Genomic DNA, 7,322 nt, shown 5'->3' with positions numbered 1-7,322 from the left:
CGACCTGTATGCTCTCATTGGCTGGTCCTCGCTACATATTCGTCGCCAGACCCACTGGCTCCAGGTCATCTATAAGTCTATGCTAGGTAAAGCTCTTATCTCAGCTCACTGGTCGCGATAACAACACCCACCCGTAGCACGCACTCCAGCAGGTATATCTCACTGGTCATCCCCAAAGCCAACATCTCCTTTGGCCGCCTTCCTTCCAGTTCTCAGCTGCCAGTGACTGGAACGAATTGCAAAAATCGCTGAGGCTGGAGACTTATATTTCCCTCACTAACTTTAAACATCAGCTATCTGAGCAGCTAACCGATCGCTGCAGCTGTACATAGTCCATCTGTAAATAGCCCACCCAATCTACCTACCTCATCCCCAAATTGTTTTTATTTACTTTTCTGCTCTTTTGCACACCAGTATCTCTACTTGCACATCGTCATCTGCTCATTTATCACTCCAGTGTTAATCTGCTAAATTGTAATTACTTTGCTACTGTAACAGTATAACTTTACGGCCGTCCCCCGCCCCGACCCGGGCGCGAACCAGGGACCCTCTGCACACATCAACAACAGTCACCCACGAAGCATCGTTAGCCATCGCTCCACAAACGCCGCGGCCCTTGCAGAGCAAGGGGAACCACTACTTCAATTCAAGGTCTCAAAGCGAGTGACGTAACCGATTGAAACGGTATTAGCGCGCACCACCGCTAACTAGCTAGCCATTTCACATCCATTACACTACTATGGCCTATTTATTGCCTACCTCCTCACGCCATTTGCACACACTGTATATAGACTTTATTTCTTTCTATTGTGTTATTGACTGTACGCTTGTTTATTCCATGTGTAACTCTGTGTTGTTGTTTGTGTCGCAGTGCTTTGCTTTATCTTGGCCAGGTCGCAGTTGTAAATGAGAAGTTGTTCTCAACTAGCTAACCTGGTTAAATTAAGGTGAAAAAAAAAAAAATCATCATAAAATAGTCCGTCATTGTAAATAAGAATTTGTTCTTAACTGACTTGCCTAGTTATAAAATAAAATGTTGAGCAATGTAATAAAGTAATGACTTTTGAAATAAGTTACGTTACACATTATGTTGGTTGACAATTTGTTAGCTACGCTATCCTTACGAACCGCATAGCATTACAGCAGTATGTACTGGTATGTTAGCTAGTTACCTAACGTTAGTTGGATACTAATACATCGAACTTGGCAGGCAGTATATTTACTATCCAACATTTATTGACTTGATTATTCACATCATTCTTAGCAAAGTGGTATAGTCGTTGTGCGTTTCAATGGACATTGTTAATTCTGGCTATCTACTCCGATTTCAGAGCGCTCTCGCGCACTGTTGAATATGGCCAGTGTCACTTTTTGTCCAAAATACCAAGTGTTATGTTTGGGGCAAATCCAATACAACACATTACTGAGAACCACTTTCCATATTTTCAAGCATACTGGTGGCTGCATTATGTTATGGGTATGGTATGCACGTAATCGTTAAGGACTGGGGAGTTTTTTAGAATAAAAAAGAAACAGAATTGAGATAAAGCACAGGCAGAATCCTAGAGAAAAACCTGGTTCAGTCTGTTTTCTAACAGACACTGGGTGATACATTCACCTTTCAGCAGGACAATGTTTTAACCTAAAACACAAAGCCAAATCTACACTGGAGCTTACCAAGAAGACAGTGAATGTTCCTGAGTGTCCGAGTTACAATTTTGACTTAAATCTGCTTGAAAGTCTATAGCAAGACTTGAAAATGGTTGTCTAGCAATGATCAACAACCAATTTGACAGAGCTTGAATCATTTTTTAAAGAATAATGGGCAAATATTGTACAATCCAGGTGTGCAAAGCTCTTAGTGACGCATCCAGAAAGACTCAGCTGTAATCACTGCCAAAGGGAAATCTAACATGTAGTGACTCAGGGGTGTGGATACTTATGTAAATTAGATATTTCTGTATTCCTTTTTTAATACATTTGCAAAACTGTCTAAATACATGGTCCCTAAGAACACAGTGGCATCCCTCATTCTTAAATGGAAGAAGTTTGGAACCACCAAGACTCTTCCTAGAGCTGGCCGCCCGGCCAAACTGAGCAATCGGGGGAGAAGGGCCTTGGTCAGTGAGGTGACCAAGAACCTTATGGTCACTCTGAAACAGCTCTAGAGTTCCTCTGTGGAGATGGGAGAACCTTCCAGAAGGACAACCATCTCTGCAGCACTCCACCAATCAGGCCTTTATGGTAGAGTGGCCAGACGGAAGCCATTCCTCAGTAAAAGGCACATGACATCCCGCTTGAAGTTTGCCAAAAGGCACTCTCAGACCATGAGAAACAAGATTCTCTGGTCTGATGAAACCAAGATTGAACTATTTGGCATGAATGACAAGCACCACGTCTGGAGGAAACCTGGCACCATCCCTATGGTGAAGCATGGTGGTGGCAGCAGCATGCTGTGGGGATGTTTTTCAGTGGCAGGGACTGGGAGACTAGTCAGGATCGAGGCAACGATGAACTGAGCAAAGTACAGAGAGATCCTTGATGAAAACTTGCTCACGAGCGCTCAGGACCTCAGACTGGGGCGAAGGTTCACCATCCAACAAGACAACGACCTTAAGCACACAGCCAAGACAATGCAGGAGTGGCTTCGGGACAAGTCTCTGAATGTCCTTGAGTAGCCTAGCCAGAGCCCGGACTTGAACCCAATCAAACATCTCTGGAAAGACCTGAAAATAGTTGTGCAGCAATGCTCCCCATCCAACCTGACAGAACTTGAGAGGATCTGCAGAGAATGAGAGAAACTCCCCAAATAAAGATGTGCCAAAAAAAAAAATATATTGTTTAAAAATATAAAAGATTCTTAAGACAATATGTGTGGGCATAGGCAGACGTTGCAATCGGAGTATTTACATTTACATTTAAGTCATTTAGCAGACGCTCTTATCCAGAGCGACTTACAAATTGGTGCATTCACCTTATGATATCCACCTTATGCATTTTATGCATATTCTAATGAGATTCAATAGGCTTCATCTGTCGGTGCTGCCCAAAAAGTTTTCATGTAGGCTACACTGTTGTGCGAATGTCCCGCAAAATCATCCTTTTGTCCCGCATTTGGGTATTTTAAATGTGGTCACCCTAACCCCAATGTATTTTTGTTATAGGGTCTGTGAAAATGCTGGAATCAGGTCTTTAGGTGGCTTTTAACCATGTTTTTATTTTACCCTTTACCCCTTTCAGATATATGGAAAAGCTGGTGTAAAAAAGCTTATGGTAAATTTGTGGGATTTTGGTTTGTGTATGAAATGGATAAGAGACAGTACTGGTGCATCAAAGCCAGGACCGAAAGACTGAGAAACATCTCCAGGCAGTCGGACTCTTGAACAGCCATTGTGCCATCTCCTGTAATAAGACACAAAGATGGACTCACTCACATAAAACACACACACACAAGCTCACACAAGCTCACACACACCTCATACACACGCAGACTCCTGTACTCACGTACACTGTAAGACTTTTCTGTAATTTTCAACAGTTAAACACTGTATAATGCACAGTAAAATACTGTGCATGTGTTTTACAGCAATAATGCTGCATTATGGTTAAAATGCTGAAAAATACCATTATTATCTGTAATTGGAAGCCTACTGTAAAAATGTCACCAACATACTGTATTTCTTTACAGTAATAGCTTATGCCTGCTGTAGATACAAATTATTTGCTTCAGGCGCCAACCTCATGCTGTCAGGTGAGACACATGAAGCTCAGACTATTTGAGTAAATATCTTCTTGAAGCGGCTATGAAGTGGAAGAATATTTTGAGAAGCTGCTGGGTAGGTACCTTGACTTGTTTCCAAGTATCTTTATTGCTAGCCAACGTTGAATTAATGCATCTTTTCTTATTTAACCTAGCTAGCTGGCTATCTGGCTAATATTTACTAGCTAGCTAGTTCAAGTTGAAACAAGCCATTCCGGTCTGCTATTACTTGCTCAAAAATATCTTGCTGTGCGACCTAGAAAAAAAATCACCCAGATAATTATTGATGTGATAATAGGCTTCGCTGTACCGCAGCCTCTGAGTGCCATTGAGAGTAAACTGAGCGCAGATTCGTGACCGTTATGTTTTCACCATTACTACAGAGGAAGTGGCTTGTTTCTAGCAGTTGAAAATATATGACCCACTGAGACACATCTGGCAACATAGCCAGAGTAGGAACGGATATGAGGTAACCCACTGGGCACACACTGGTTGGATAAACGTTGTTTCCAAATCATTTCAATGAAATTCCATGGAACCAACGTGGAATAGACATTGAATTAACGTCTGTGCCCAATGGGAACCCCTTCCATGATTATCATTAGCAATGGACAATGCAATAACAAATGAATAACATTGCAAATGCATTTTGCATAACATATTGCCTTTACAACCCTCAAAGATGTCCCTTGTTCTGTCAGCTATCCCCTCTCCAATCTAACCCAATCTGTATGTTAAGTGATCTGATGGCCTCATCCATCTTGATCAGCTACTGCTGTCACTGTATCTGCCTCCATCCTCTCTAATAGATTAATCAGGGAAAACATATATATTTTTGGAACTTCCATCAGTACAATTCTTACCTGCTTCTCCATGAGCTGATTGATTGAACATTGCGATTATACATAAAATACACGTATATTTATGGCGCATATTGTTTCAAAAATGCATTACTGACAGCAACATAACAGTCAGCAACATGGCAGTCAGCAACATGACAGACAGCAACATGGCAGTCAGCAACATAACAGTCAGCAACATGGCAGTCAGCAACATGACAGACAGCAACATGACAGTCAGCAACATGACAGACAGCAACATGACAGACAGCAACATGACAGACAGCAACATGACAGACAGCAACATGGCAGTCAGCAACATGACAGTCAGCAACATGACAGACAGCAACATGACAGTCAGCAACATAACAGTCAGCAACATAACAGACAGCAACATGACAGACAGCAACATGACAGACAGCAACATAACAGTCAGCAACATAACAAACAGCAACATGACAGACAGCAACATGACAGACAGCAACATGACAGACAGCAACATAACAGACAGCAACATGACAGACAGCAACATGACAGTCAGCAACATAACAGTCAGCAACATAACAAACAGCAACATGACAGACAGCAACATGACAGACAGCAACATGACAAACAGCAACATGACAGACAGCAACATGACAGTCAGCAACATGACAGACAGCAACATGACAGTCAGCAACATGACAGACAGCAACATGACAGTCAGCAACATGACAGACAGCAACATAACAGTCAGCAACATGACAGACAGCAACATGACAGACAGCAACATGGCAGTCAGCAACATGACAGTCAGCAACATGAGAGTCAGCAACATGACAGACAGCAACATCACAGTCAGCAACATGACAGTCAGCAACATGACAGACAGCAACATGACAGTCAGCAACATGACAGACAGCAACATGACAGTCAGCAACATGACAGACAGCAACATGACAGACAGCAACATGACAGACAGCAACATGACAGTCAGCAACATGACAGACAGCAACATGACAGACAGCAACATGACAGTCAGCAACATGACAGACAGCAACATGGCAGTCAGCAACATGACAGTCAGCAACATGACAGACAGCAACATGACAGACAGCAACATGACAGTCAGCAACATGACAGACAGCAACATGACAGTCAGCAACATGACAGACAGCAACATGACAGTCAGCAACATGACAGTCAGCAACATAACAGACAGCAACATGACAGTCAGCAACATGACAGTCAGCAACATGACAGACAGCAACATGGCAGTCAGCAACATGACAGACAGCAACATGACAGTCAGCAACATGACAGACAGCAACATAACAGTCAGCAACATAACAGACAGCAACATGACAGTCAGCAACATGACAGTCAGCAACATGACAGACAGCAACATGGCAGTCAGCAACATGACAGACAGCAACATGACAGACAGCAACATGGCAGTCAGCAACATGACAGTCAGCAACATGACAGACAGCAACATGGCAGTCAGCAACATGACAGTCAGCAACATGACAAACAGCAACATGACAGACAGCAACATGGCAGTCAGCAACATGACAGTCAGCAACATGACAGACAGCAACATGACAGACAGCAACATGACAGACAGCAACATGACAGACAGCAACATGACAGTCAGCAACATGACAGTCAGCAACATGACAGACAGCAACATAACAGACAGCAACATGACAGTCAGCAACATGACAGACAGCAACATGACAGTCAGCAACATGACAGTCAGCAACATGACAGACAGCAACATGACAGACAGCAACATGACAGTCAGCAACATGACAGACAGCAACATGACAGACAGCAACATGACAGTCAGCAACATGACAGACAGCAACATGACAGTCAGCCACATGACAGACAGCAACATGACAGTCAGCAACATAACAGACAGCAACATGACAGACAGCAACATGACAGTCAGCAACATGACAGACAGCAACATGGCAGTCAGCAACATAACAGACAGCAACATGACAGTCAGCAACATGACAGTCAGCAACATGACAGTCAGCAACATGACAGTCAGCAACATGACAGACAGCAACATGGCAGTCAGCAACATGACAGTCAGCAACATGACAGACAGCAACATGACAGTCAGCAACATGACAGACAGCAACATGGCAGTCAGCAACATGACAGTCAGCAACATGACAGACAGCAACATGACAGACAGCAACAGAACAGTTAGCAACATAACAGACAGCAACATGACAGACAGCAACATGACAGTCAGCAACATGACAGACAGCAACATGACAGACAGCAACATGACAGTCAGCAACATGACAGACAGCAACATGGCAGTCAGCAACATGACAGTCAGCAACATGACAGACAGCAACATGACAGACAGCAACATGACAGTCAGCAACATGACAGACAGCAACATGACAGTCAGCAACATGACAGACAGCAACATGACAGTCAGCAACATGACAGTCAGCAACATAACAGACAGCAACATGACAGTCAGCAACATGACAGTCAGCAACATGACAGACAGCAACATGGCAGTCAGCAACATGACAGACAGCAACATGACAGACAGCAACATGACAGACAGCAACATGACAGTCAGCAACATGACAGACAGCAACATGACAGTCAGCAACATGACAGACAGCAACATGACAGTCAGCAACATAACAGTCAGCAACATAACAGACAGCAACATGACAGTCAGCAACATGACAGTCAGCAACATG

The sequence above is a fragment of the Salvelinus namaycush genome, chromosome 20 (genome assembly GCF_016432855.1).
Source record: "Salvelinus namaycush isolate Seneca chromosome 20, SaNama_1.0, whole genome shotgun sequence".
Taxonomy (NCBI): domain Eukaryota; kingdom Metazoa; phylum Chordata; class Actinopteri; order Salmoniformes; family Salmonidae; genus Salvelinus; species Salvelinus namaycush.
Note: the sequence above shows the minus strand (reverse complement) of the source record.